The sequence below is a fragment of the Uloborus diversus genome, unplaced genomic scaffold (assembly GCF_026930045.1).
Source record: "Uloborus diversus isolate 005 unplaced genomic scaffold, Udiv.v.3.1 scaffold_11, whole genome shotgun sequence".
NCBI classification, from domain to species: Eukaryota; Metazoa; Arthropoda; class Arachnida; order Araneae; family Uloboridae; genus Uloborus; species Uloborus diversus.
In genome coordinates, this window is record NW_026557765.1 from 4,823,980 (window position 1) to 4,838,100 (window position 14,121).

At 32.8% G+C, this 14,121-nt stretch overlaps 1 protein-coding gene across 1 annotated transcript in view; it reads left to right on the forward strand.

Moving 5' to 3' along the window:
* The window catches only part of LOC129232132 (uncharacterized), a 238,751-nt gene that overhangs the window by 212,877 nt on the left and 11,753 nt on the right, over window positions 1–14,121 (forward strand). The window lies entirely within an intron of this gene.

Here is a 14,121-nt window from a genome sequence, read left to right on the forward strand (position 1 = left end):
ACAAATTTAATTTCTTATCTACTTTTAAAATTGGTGTCATCTTTTCTATTTTACATCTATTTTACATTACTTTAAAGAACATTATATCCAAGTTCGGTATTTTACACAATAGCTCTGTTTTTTGATATATCAAAAAATGTTTTTACTTTGTTTACTCGTGACTTGTTCCGCAATCTGCGAGATTCCTAATAGGGTATGCTGCTAACACCCACTGACGAAAAACAGCCTAATAGTGTTGATAATTTTATGCTTACTTGCGTTCTTCACTTTGTTTGCATCCCTATGCATTTTCTCTTTTTTTCATCATGCTTAAATCTTAAATATTTTGGTATAATTTTTAAATCCGTAGTTGTGCCTAGATTATCTTAATTTTTCCTTTGCTTCAATCTTTCAATCTTCGTAATATCTTATACATATAAAATCTGAGTATCTATCTATCTATCTATCTATCTATGTCCAAGCTTCTTCTCCCGAACGACAGTGAACTGACCATCGAACCAGGTATCGATGGATTCGTCATCTTCCCGTCTTCATGTTTGGCTATTTAACATAATCCTCCGATAATAATTAGCGGAGATATCAATTAAAAATTATTAATTATGACTCTTAGATTTCAAAATAAAATCCATATTTTTCGAAGGCTTTCCTCCATTCAAATTATTATTCAGTGCTTCAACTCAACTTTCCGGATGAACGCTTTTATTAAAATTTACAGCGTGAAGAAAATCATTGAGATGAAAGATTTGTTGCCATTTCTTTTTCTCGAATATAAAGAAATAAAATTAGGCTTTTGTTTTAAGGCTTTTCCTGTAATCAGGATGTTTAAGTTGTTTACTTTTCGATTATTTTGCCGTAATCTGCAGCAAAATTTTGCTGTTTTTTTTTTTTTTTTGTTCAAGCCTGATTGTTAAATACGCGTCACATGACATAACTTTCATTTTCGAGGAGGACCGTGCACGTCGTAAAGTAAATGAGTGATTTACAAGTTATTTGAGTTCTTTGAGGGTTTGTACCTGGAAAACGGATTGATGTAATTCTTGTACGACCATGTGGATAGAATCCATCCAAATATTTATCTGAGTGGTATGTTGCATTAATAAACACCCGGGCAACGCCGGGTAGTAGACTATTTTATGTAAAAAGCGGATTGTTATTGTGCATAAATATTTCCGATATAGTCTATCAGATGTAATTCAGTTTAACGTGAGTAAAGATTATAGTTGATAATGCATATATTTTCCCCTTTTGTGCTGACTGAAAATGTACTCATAACTTGTATCATTGATAACGATTATTAACGTTGATGAGGTGTTTTGGCAAAAATATGTTTTACTGGTGTTTTGCAAACCTTGCTTTACGCGCATTTATTTATTCCTTAACGCGTTAGAAACTAGTGTCAGTGTACTACAAAAGCATCAACTGGACTGCTCTTACATTTTTTAGGTAGCCCGTGCAACGCCGGGCACGCAGCTAGTATATATATATATCTTACTAATATTATATATGCGAAAGTTTGTCTGTATGGATGTATGGATGTATGGATATATGGATGGATGTTTGTTACTCTTTCACGAAAAAACTACTGAACGGATTTTGATGAAACTTTACAATAATATAGCTTATGCATCAGAATAACACATAGGGTAGTTTTCGTCCCGTTATGGGGGGCAAAGCCCCCTTAGGGGCAATAAAACACAATTTTTGTATAAATTCTCTAATATTGGGATGAAAAAATACTTGCACATATTTACATTACATGTCTATCGAAAGCTCTGATTTTTCTGCTGAAGATGACACCTGTTCGAAATTTCTAAGTAGAATAAAAAACGAGTTATGAGCTTTTTAGATCCATGTTCGAAGGCTTTCCTCAACTCAATACAGTATTTAGTGTATCATCTCAACTCCCTGTCGATAGCGACAATTGTTGTATTGTTGACTTTCTTTGCTTTTCGTGATTGTTCAAGGCTTTTCTCAAGTCAAATCTTGAAGTAAGATTTTTGCACAAGATTGGCAAATAATACATGATTTGGCTGATGATTTTCCATTTAAACGGAACTTTAATGTAATTAATGGTTTTTATTATTATTTATGCTGATTGAACACTTACTCATTATCCAAACAACCAGTAGATCGCCAAAATTTTTGCAGAAAGATTTCCGTAGCTGATGCATTTGGCAGTTTTTTCAACGTTGCTGTTTTTGAAGTCGAAGACTACGTCATATTATTTCTCAGCTTTCACCATGTAAACAAAATATCGCCAATCAAAGAATTTTCAAAAGACTTTTTTTACTGTGTTAAATAATCCAGCAACTAAATTAGGCAAATCCATAAACAGCACAAAAACTTCCATTAATTTTCCTTTTTGCACAATTTCAAACAATCACCAAATTTTATTACTTATTTTGGTAACATTTCGGATGAAACTGTTTAGCGCCATTTTATGGTGACCAAAAATATCTCAGCATCTGGCGACGATATCTCTGTAACGAAAATTAATATCATACTAGCTGCGTCGCCCGGCTTTGCACGGTCTACCTCGGAAATAAAAGTTATGTGAAGTGACGCGTGTTCAACAATCAGGCTTGAACAAAAAAAAAAAAAAAAATATCAGTAAAATTTTGCGGCAAATTGCGGAAAAAATAACCAAAAATTAAACATTTTAAATCTTCCGATTACAGGAAAAGCCTTAAAACAAAAGCCAAATTTTATTTCTTCATGTTCGAGAAAAAAATGGCAATAGATGTTTCTTTTCAAGGATTTTCTTCACGCTACAAATTTTAATAAAAGCATTGTTACGGAAAGTTGAGTTGAAACACTGAATAATAATTTGAATGAAGGAAAGCCTTCAAGAATTAGGGATCTTATGTCGAAATCCAAGCATCATAATTAATAGCTTTTAATTGATATCTCCGCTAATTATTATCGGAGGATTATGTTAAATAGCCAAACATGAAGACGGGAAGATGACGAATCCATCGATACCTGGTTCGATGGTCAGTTCACTGTCGTTCGGGAGAAGAAGCTTGGACATAGATAGATACTCAGATTTTATATGTATAAGACTAGCTGCGTGCCCGGCGTTGCACGGGCTACCTAAAAAATGTAAGAGCAGTCCAGTTGATGCTTTTGTAGTACACTGACACTAGTTTCTAACGCGTTAAGGAATAAATTAATGCGCGTAAAGCAAGGTTTGCAAAACACCAGTAAAACACATTTTTGCCAAAACACCTCATCAACGTTAATAATCGTTATCAATGATACAAGTTATGAGTACATTTTCAGTCAGCACAAAAGGGGAAAATATATGCATTATCAACTATAATCTTTACTCACGTTAAACTGAATTACAGCTGATAGACTATATCGGAAATATTAATGCACAATAACAATCCGCTTTTTACATAAAATAGTCTACTACCCGGCGTTGCCCGGGTGTTTATTAATGCAACATACCACTCAGATAAATATTTGGATGGATTTATCCACATGGTCGTACAAGAATTACATCAATCCGTTTTCCAGGTACAAACCCTCAAAGAACTCAAATAACTTGTAAATCACTCATTTACTTTACGACGTGCACGGTCCTCCTCGAAAATGAAAGTTATGTCATGTGACGCGTATTTAACAATCAGGCTTGAACAAAAAAAAAAAAAAAAACAGCAAAATTTTGCTGCAGATTACGGCAAAATAATCGAAAAGTAAACAACTTAAACATCCTGATTACAGGAAAAGCCTTAAAACAAAAGCCTAATTTTATTTCTTTATATTCGAGAAAAAGAAATGGCAACAAATCTTTCATCTCAATGATTTTCTTCACGCTGTAAATTTTAATAAAAGCGTTCATCCGGAAAGTTGAGTTGAAGCACTGAATAATAATTTGAATGGAGGAAAGCCTTCGAAAAATATGGATTTTATTTTGAAATCTAAGAGTCATAATTAATAATTTTTAATTGATATCTCCGCTAATTATTATCGGAGGATTATGTTAAATAGCCAAACATGAAGACGGGAAGATGACGAATCCATCGATACCTGGTTCGATGGTCAGTTCACTGTCGTTCGGGAGAAGAAGCTTGGACATAGATAGATAGATAGATACTCAGATTTTATATGTATAAGATCGTTTTACAAAGTAAGGAAAGAATGGGGGAGCATCATCGAAGGTACCCCGAAACGACTTTCGCAAATTCGGTAAAATCGCACCAAGAGCCACAATGATTGAAATTTCCCGAAATAACTAAAGCAAGTATAAGGGGATTACGAGCGCAGCTACTTTTTTTTAATCACTTCGTACTTCATTAGCCATACAGAGAAGGTTTTAGACTCCATGTTAAAAAAAAGTATCAACAGATTAATCTTTTTAAACATGAGAAGATTAATTTCATGTTTTTTAAATTTGTATATGCTTAAATATAGTGCTTTCGTTTCTAAATCAATACTACTTTGTTCTTTATACTTATTGCTATTTTATTTTTATGGGTAAGGAAGAAACTCAATTTTTAATCACGTCAAAAAGATGTGTTTTAAATTCTTTCACTTAAAACAGAAAACAAAAGCAAGTAACGATTTTTTCTAATAATTATTACTGACCCAGGCAACGCCGGGTATTTTTGCTAGTATATATATATATATATATATATATATATATAAAATCTAAATGTGTGTGTGGGGAGAGAGAGAGAGTGACAGAGAGAGATCCCAAATACTTAGTAAAAATTTCATTTATGAATTATGCTTTTGCAACCTTCGAAAATCTTCTCGAAAGCAATTACGCTTTCCAATCAGTTTATCCGATCAGCTTAAAGGGTTTGGACAGAAAGTTTTCTCCCAATGCAAAGACCTTAAAAACATCAGTAATTTGTATAGCGCCTTGAGGGTGGGAAAGCGATCAATATTTGTCTTTCGTTCGAAATCGATCAACTTTTTTTCCGCCTCAGTGTGGAACGCCGGAGAGAAAAAAATGAGTGTTGCCAGATTCCTGTTAGCGTAAATTAAAATTTATGGATGCACCTTCCCGGAATCTGGAATGATTTGTGAAGAAGTTCACTTGTTTTTATTTATGTTCATTTTTTATGCACAATTTCTTGGGAATTAATGAACCAAGAAAGTTGTTTTAGTTTCCAGTTTGAGTTTTGAAGCTCTTTCCAGTTGCACTTCACTTCACTTCATTTTCTTTTGAAACTTTTACTTCATCTTTTCTTGAGTGGAATGTTAATAAACTAAGTGGAAATGCCTTTTTAAAAAAAGTATTGATTTGATGTTGATTGTTGAGAGCAAATAATTTTAAATTACTTTAATAAATAATTAATTAATAATTTGTGAGATATTTCCTTTGGAATGAATATTTAAAAAAAAAAGGTAGTAGAAAACTTATGAGATAATTAACGTGTCTTAGATTTATAAGTATGTGTGAAAATAAAAACATGTAAAATTTGCGTGGAGTTACCAGAGTGACTTTAAGCTATGCCGTTTAACTTTGTGCCCATTCGAAATTTTTGTTATAGTGAAACAACGTTTATACGTTTTTGAAGGGACTGCATGACAAAGCGCATAAATGAAAAAAAGCATAAGAGGTACACGTTAATATGTATTGGACTCTGCAGTGACCAATTTAAGAAACGTATAAATGATAAAAATGTGTAAAAGAGAAACGTATAAACGGTGCTTCACTTTAAAAATAAATAAATCCTCATATAAATAATAGTCGATGATCGAGTAACCCACGTGTTTCAACAATAAAACTCGCGCCATGGCATGATGATTTGATAATATGTTTTGGTAATGTTTGACATGCAGGGAAAGGCTTTATGGTGACCAGGCTGAACTCAATCCGGTCACTTAACTGTTTTACTGGTAAGACTGTCATTTCAGGGGGTGAAGAGACGAACTACTGGAGTTTAGGGTTCATCCACTGGAGTTAGGGTTACAATTTCAAATATCAAAATATCACCAAGCAGACAATGGCTTCGTTCAAATGTAGAAGAAATTTTCACCCGTCCCCCTTTGACGGGCGACTTTCTAGTAAATAAATGAACTAGAAAACCCAGCGCTGCTTATGAAATAAGTTTTTTACTCTTTATGTTACAGAAAAAAAAATTGAATTTTGACATCTTGAATTCAAATTATGTTTTTCGCAATCACGAGTGTGTATATGTAGGCGTGTGTGTTTGTGTGTGGGGGAGGGGGTATGTGTGTTTGTGTGTAGGGGATATGTGTATGTGTGTGTAGGCATGTGTGTTTGTGTCTGTGTGCAGGAATGAATGTGTGGGTAGTTGTGTGTATGTGTGTGTGTATGTTTTTGTGTATGTGTATGTGTAGGTGTCTGTATATATGCGTGTGTGCACGTGTTTTTGTGTGTGTATGTGTTTGTGTATGTGTGTGTAGGTGTGTGTAGGTGTATGTGCGTGTATGTGTTTGTGTGTGTGTGTAGGTGTGCGCGTGTGTGTTTGTGTGTGTGTAGGTGTGCGCGTGTGTGTATGTGTGTGTGTAGTTGTGCATGTATCTATGCGTGTAAGCGTAGGATATGGACGCAACCTGGAGACTGCTTTCGCTATAGGAGCAGCATCGTGAGGAGCCGGTCGACGGTGATGGTGCGGAGGGTGGCGGTGGGAAAATAAAATGATAGAGGACGCCAAAAACAGTCAAATGAAAGCAATAAGCAATCGTGATTGCTCAAAAAAAAAAAAGAAAGAAAGAAAGAAAGAAAAAGAAAGAAAAAGAAAGAAAGAAATAAAAAAGCCTTCGTTTAGTAGGCTTCCTTTAGTACGCTAATACTTGTATATTATTTAATCTTACTAATATTATATATGCGAAAGTTTGTCTGTATGGATGTATGGATGTATGGATGGATGGATGGATGTTTGTTACTCTTTCACGCAAAAACTACTGAACGGATTTTGATGAAACTTTACAATAATATAGCTTATGCATCAGAATAACACATAGGGTAGTTTTCGTCCCGTTATGGGGGGCAAAACCCCCTTAGGGGGGCAATAAAACACAATTTTTGTATAAATTCTCTAATATTGGGATGAAAAAATACTTGCACATATTTACATTATATGTCCATCGAAAGCTCTGATTTTTCTGCTGAAGATGGCACCTGTTCGAAATTTCTAAATAGAATAAAAAACGAGTTATGAGCTTTTTAGATCCATGTTCGAAGGCTTTCCTCAACTCAATACAGTATTTAGTGTATTATCTCAACTCCCTGTCGATAGCGACAATTGTTGTATTGTTGACTTTCTTTGCTTTTCGTGATTGTTCAAGGCTTTTCTCAAGTCAAATCTTGAAGTAAGATTTTTGCACAAGATTGGCAAATAATACATGATTTGGCTGATGATTTTCCATTTAAACGGAACTTTAATGTAATTAATGGTTTTTATTATTATTTATGCTAATTGAACACTTACTCATTATCCAAACAATCAGCAGATCGCCAAAATTTTTGCAGAAAGATTTCCGTAGCTGATGCATTTGGCAGTTTTTTCAACGTTGCTGTTTTTGAAGCCGAAGACTACGTCATAATGTTTCTCAGCTTTCACCATGTAAACAAAATATCGCCAATCAAAGAATTTTCAAAAGACTTTTTTTACTGTGTTAAATAATCCAGCAACTAAATTAGGCAAATCCATAAACAGCACAAAAACTTCCATTAATTTTCCTTTTTGCACAATTTCAAACAATCACCAAATTTTATTACTTATTTTGGTAACATTTCGATGTTTAGCGCCATTTTATGGTGACCAAAAATATCTCAGCATCTGGCGACGATATCTCTGTAACGAAAATTAATATCATATCGTTTTACAAAGGAAGGAAAGAATGGGGGAGCATCATCGAAGGTACCTCGAAACGACTTTCGCAAATTCGGTAAAATCGCACCAAGAGCCACAATGATTGAAATTTCCCGAAATAACTAAAGCAAGTATAAGGGGATTACGAGCGCAGCTACTTTTTTTTAATCACTTCGTACTTAATTAGCCATACAGAGAAGGTTTTAGACTCCATGTTAAAAAAAAAGTATCAACAGATTAATCTTTTTAAACATGAGAAGATTAATTTCATGTTTTTTAAATTTGTATATGCTTAAATATAGTGCTTTCGTTTCTAAATCAATACTACTTTGTTCTTTATACTTATTGCTATTTTAGTTTTATGGGTAAGGAAGAAACTCGATTTTTAATCACGTCAAAAAGATGTGTTTTAAATTTTTTTACTTAAAACAAAAAACAAAAGCAAGTAACGATTTTTTCTAATAATTATTACTGACCCAGGCAACGCCGGGTATTTTTGCTAGTCATAAATAAATCAACCCGTCCTTATGGTACTTGATTTATTCTTGCATTAAGAATCAATGCAATTGCTCTTAATACCCACCTCAATATTTTCACGGAACAATAATAAAACAAAAATGTAAACACATAAAATTTAACGCCTAGATTTATACTTATTGGTAGTTTCATTGCTTTATTACCGACATTCTCAGAGATATTGACACAATGAAAGAAAGTCTTAATGAATTGACCAACAAACCCACATTGATTGAAAGAAAGTAACATCGTTATGGCCATTTGTCTCAAGTAATAAGCTTGAAAAACAATGCTGGGAAAAAGCTGCCGTTATGAGATTTTGTCACATCGTTAGAGCATCGCCAAATCTTTCGCCAAATTTATAGGACTCGTATAAAATGATGGTTTTGTCGTCTTTCAACAAGAAGCTTCGTAATATATTAAGGGGCAAATATGTTTTGAAACCGTGAAATGGTAGATTTAATGACGCTATAAAGTGCTTTAACTTGTGTAATCTGAAGTGCTTCCGAGTTTATTGTGTACTAAACCGCTTTTATGCCTGTATGTGGAATGTTAATTATTTTGGTGTTTAAATACAGTCGTGTTTCGTTTTTAAAAGATACCGCAAGAAAATTAAATTTATTAGATTTATTATGACTATTTTTTACCGTTAGAAACAAGGAATACTACTCATTGGCAATGTAAGAATTGGTTGAATTTTAAGTGTCTCTTTTGATTTTTTTTTGTTGTCTGAATCGAGTGATTAAAAAGAACTATACATGGAACTAGACCCTGCAAAATTTGTAAGTCGGTGACATTTTTTTGTTGCTTCTAAAATTTCTGCACAATGCATAATATATTCTATTATTTTAAACTGTACTACTTTTTGATTCAAATTGAGGGGGGAAAAATTCAAAACTTCATCATTGTAGCAGATTTCAAACCTAATAATGCATTGTTTACATTTCCCCCCAACGGTGCTGTCAACCGAAATCGTCCCCAAGTTTTAACTTCTCTCTCTCCTCATTGTTAAACTTAAATTGTTTTTAACTCTTATAAGCCTTGTAAACCTTAGTTCCACAGCAGTTATTGTAAAATGATTTTTTTGATGCGATAAATGCATTTACTTAAATTTCTTTCAAATTGTTTTTATAAGTGAAATTCACTGTATCCATATATTCGTTAAGATAAAATGCAAGAGAATTTTGTTTTAACTTAAATTTTTCCGAATGTTTCGGTTTTTTTTCCTTTTCTATTTCAGTTTATTCTTTTTCTAAATTTATCCAATAAATAAATAATAAGAACGCCCTAATCTTTAATATGACGTAAAAAAGGATTTTATTTAATTAGTTTTAACGTTTTGCACCAGTTTGAAACGGTAACTTCGAAAGCAGTAAAAACACAACTAAACTTTTACAAAAAAAAAAAAAAAAAAAAAAACATTGTTACAAATCCGGCGCGACTTCCAACTTTCTTGAAATGATGACACAGTTCTTGAGAAAGACACAGGAGATTTATTTACACTATGTACAGGAAAGATCGTCAACAACTGCTAAATTAATCATCAGCAATTAAGCAATATCAATCGACACCGTAAACTCAACGGTTACACACGTATTTACATCCAAATACGAAAAACAACACAGCGAAATGCTTCGCAATAAACAGAGCTCACTCTCAGTACAACCTCTCAATCGAGACTCACTATTTATGCCGTGGAGGCTATTTATAAATCCTTGAAAAGTTTCCACAATGTTCCATTGAGAAGTTTCGATAACATTCTACAAATATCTCGTACTTTCTTTTTATTCATTCACAAATTTTATCAATGAAAAAATAGGGGGACCGTATACTTCAGTCGAATGTCAGGGGGTTGTATATTCATTACAAGAAACTATTATCAAGTTACGTTACTACAATAATTCTAGATGAATGATAATGGAATAAACGCCCAAACTTAGCTACATTACGACAAATTAATCACAAAAATAATTACTATTTACAGAATTTGTAACAACATATTTTTTAGATTTCTTGATCGAGCTTAAATTTTAATTAAATAATTTAGATCTGGGAAAAGGATTCGGAACATAAGAAAGATACAATACGTTAATTCGAAGGAAAGTTTCATATAGTTAAACAAAGTGTGCGTTGGGAAGAAACGAAAAAAATAAAATTACCACGAAAGATAAAACTACAACATCTTAATTGAAGACTTTTAAAGTTAATTTCTGCAATACATTGCGATACATAGATAGTTATTTTATGTATTTTCAACTAAAATGCTAAACGGTGATAGTTTGTCTGAAATTTCCCCCACGTTATTGAATAAAAATGTAAATTTCTTACTTAATTAAAGAAATTCTATTTCATTAAGAATAAGTTATGGATTCCACAGTCACATGATCTCATGCATTACCTAGATCCCAATGACTCATATTGTCTAGATAGCGTCTAATTTCCACGAAGAAAAACAAAACAGAACAATGTGATCCTTACTCATCGCTAATCTTCCCTGTGAAATATTTTAGAACTTATTTGCCGAGAGAAATTCCCTTTTTTCCGAGTCGGTGGTTTTGTTCTTTATCACCCTCCTATGTGTGCAATGTTTTTCTTAAGACAATGAAACTTTTTGGAAGCTTTGTGTGGTAAATTATGGCCATTCACGTGGTTGTGCATAATTTGATACCGTTCCTATGTAGTTGAAAGTAGTTATTTTTCTTTGTTGATTGTGTTTTGTTTTTCTGTATTCATTATAAAATTCAAATTATTAGTGCGTAGGGACAGTTTTTTATTTTAGAAAATAAAAACAAGGATACTTCTGACAGATGAAGCATGTTCCAAGGACGATTTTCCCTCCTTATTTACAGCGTTAACCCCTTGACATACGAAGACGTCTTTGAGACGTCCAAGAGTTTGAAATGGCACGTGAAATGAATGACGTTTCTGAGACGTCAGTCTACAAGGTCACGTGAAATGAATGACTTCTTGGAGAATTAAGTCTACAATGGCGCATGAGATGAATGACTTCTTGGGGAATTCAAGTAACTATGACACTTGAAATGAATGACGTCTCGTAGTTTTCAAAACCTATAATGGCGCGTGAAATCAATGTCGTCTTAGGGAATTCAACTTGCATTGGCAGTTGAGATGAATGACTTCTTCGATAATTCCAATCTACAATGGCACGTGAAATGAATGACTTATTCGAACGTTCAGTCTACAATGCTCATGAAATGAATAACTTCTTGGAGAATTCAAACTACAATGGCGCTTGAAATGAATGGCGTTTCGGAGACACCAAATTCTATAATGTCAACCTACAATGGCACATGAAATGAATGATTTCTTGGAGAATTCAGTCTGCAATGGCACATGATAAGAATGACTTCTTGAAGAATTCAAGCTACAATGGCACGCGAAATGAATGACGCCTCGAAGACATCCAAGTCAAACGGAACGTGAAATCAATGACGTCTTAGGGAATTCAACCTATAATGGCACGTGAAATGTATGACTTCTTGAAGAATTCAAGCTACAATGGCACTTGAAACGAATGACATCTTGGACTTGGAAACACCCAAGTCTATAATGGCACGTGAAACCAATGACGTCGTAGGGAAACCAACTGACGTTCAACCTCTATACAATTGCGCATGAAAGGAATGACTTATTGAAAAATTCAATCTACAATAGAACATGAAATGACATGTTAGAGAATTTTGTCTGCAATGAAATGAAATCAATGATGCCTTGGGGAAGTCAGTCCCTAGTGGCACTTGAAATGAATGACGCCGCGGAGACTTCATTCACCAGTGGCACATGGAATAAATAACGACTCCTAGATGACATTGCTGCACGTCAAGGGGTTAAATTTATTGTTCTATTGCAACCGTATTCTAAAGGGCCAATATAATATTGAAGGCTGAAATTCGTAATATGGAAGAAACTAGCTTGAGATGTTGAACAGATCGGATCTAATTTCTGCACGGCGCATAGTGGGGCGAAGACGTCAAAAAGCGCTTATAAATGGTTTTTTTTCTATATTAAATCAATTGAGGATTAATAAATTTATACCAATGAAAATTTATACAAATGTGCAAATATCTCTTACGCAATCAGAAGTGGAATTTTAGAGCCCTTCGTCTACTACAAAGCTGAAGGGAGCCTTTAGAAAGTTGAAGAACCACGAGTGCGGGAACTCCCAAAAATTGTTTTTAAGCAGTGTATAATTTTTTTTTCTTATTAAAGGCGGGTATATTTAATTTCTCTCGTGTCCAATGATAGTAATAAGACGAAAAAAATGAGTAATCGAATTCTCAAACCGAAAATCAGCTTTGATCAGCACCGAAAATTTGGGAAGCAAGGTTATTTTTTTCAAAACACTCTAAAAAAAATGTCCTCTTAGAAATTAATATTAATTAGTCATAAATGGTCTGTAGAAAGACTCTGAAAAGGAATTAGCTGCGTAAACCTGTGAACTTTGAACCCTGAGCCGAAACAAATTAAAAAAAAAAAAAAAAACTCCATAATAACATGTATGTGTAAACAAACAAGCGAGAGAGCTTTAAAAACATTTTAAAAAGCTCTTTTTGGCGTTTTCGCCCCATTGTGCGGCGTATCGTTTTACCATCATTAAAAAGATTATAATAAATATAAAAGACATTTTTACCCTTCAATTCAAAAAAACTGAAAATTCGAAAACGAAATTATGATATTTTTACAAAAAAAAAAAAAAAAAAAAAAAAGGCAATTTCTTGAAGGGGATAATGCAGATAAAAAAAAATGAAACATTTTGTTTCAAACTGAGAATAAAAGTTACAGGTGCGTAAAAAGAGGCTCACCTTTATACTTTATTTGGGGCCAATATTATAAAACAGCTGAAATTTAAGAATATTTTACGCTCAAATTTTTTTTCCAGCCCAGAAAATAATTCCTGAGTTATAATACGGAACAAATAAACCGACACAGATCGACTTATTCGCCTTCTCCCGTTTTTTAAAATATTTTAATTCAAGTATCTAGTTAATTTAGCTTTTAGAAAATATTTAACGATATTTTTTACAGAAAACCCCCATTTTTTTCTGCTTTTTTGTTAAATTAATATATTAACATTTGCTTCCTTATTTATATTTAACAAGCGTAACATTCATGTGAAACTTTTAAGTTAAAAAAAGAAAACCATGTTTGAAACAAATATTGTTGGTATTTTTAAAGTACATTTAATTAATTCTGTGCCTTTTAAACACTCCTTGAACTTGAATTACATAAATAAAAAAAAGAGGAATCACAAAGTAACTGTTTAATTTTCGCATCATCAATGTAAATTCAATCTTATTGCAGGAGTCATTACTTTATAATTTTTTTTAAAAAGAAAATAGTATCATTAGGCATGTTTTTACTTTACTGAATGTTAGTTTAATTTTTAACAACATGTACACAGGCACACATACACATTTCTTTTCCTTAAAGAGATAAAATGTATGTTTCCAATAAATGTCATTTTAATCGTCTGCGAGTAAAAATCATAAAAAAACTTAAGTAATTAAAATTAAATTTCATGAAACTAAATATAATAATTTTATTTTTGAAACAGAAGCGTTCAATTAAAATAGATTTCAATAATCAGAAACATTTAACTATTTTTTTTAAAAGGCAGACATTAACAAAAAAAAATGTCAACTACGAATATCAGTTAACATGAAAATTGTTTTTCTCTATTTCGATTTTCGATATTAAATCTCTTGGGACAGACAATCGACATACATTCATACGTCTTCTAATATTTTTAATTTAATATTGAGCTATGAAATTAGATACTGTGGGT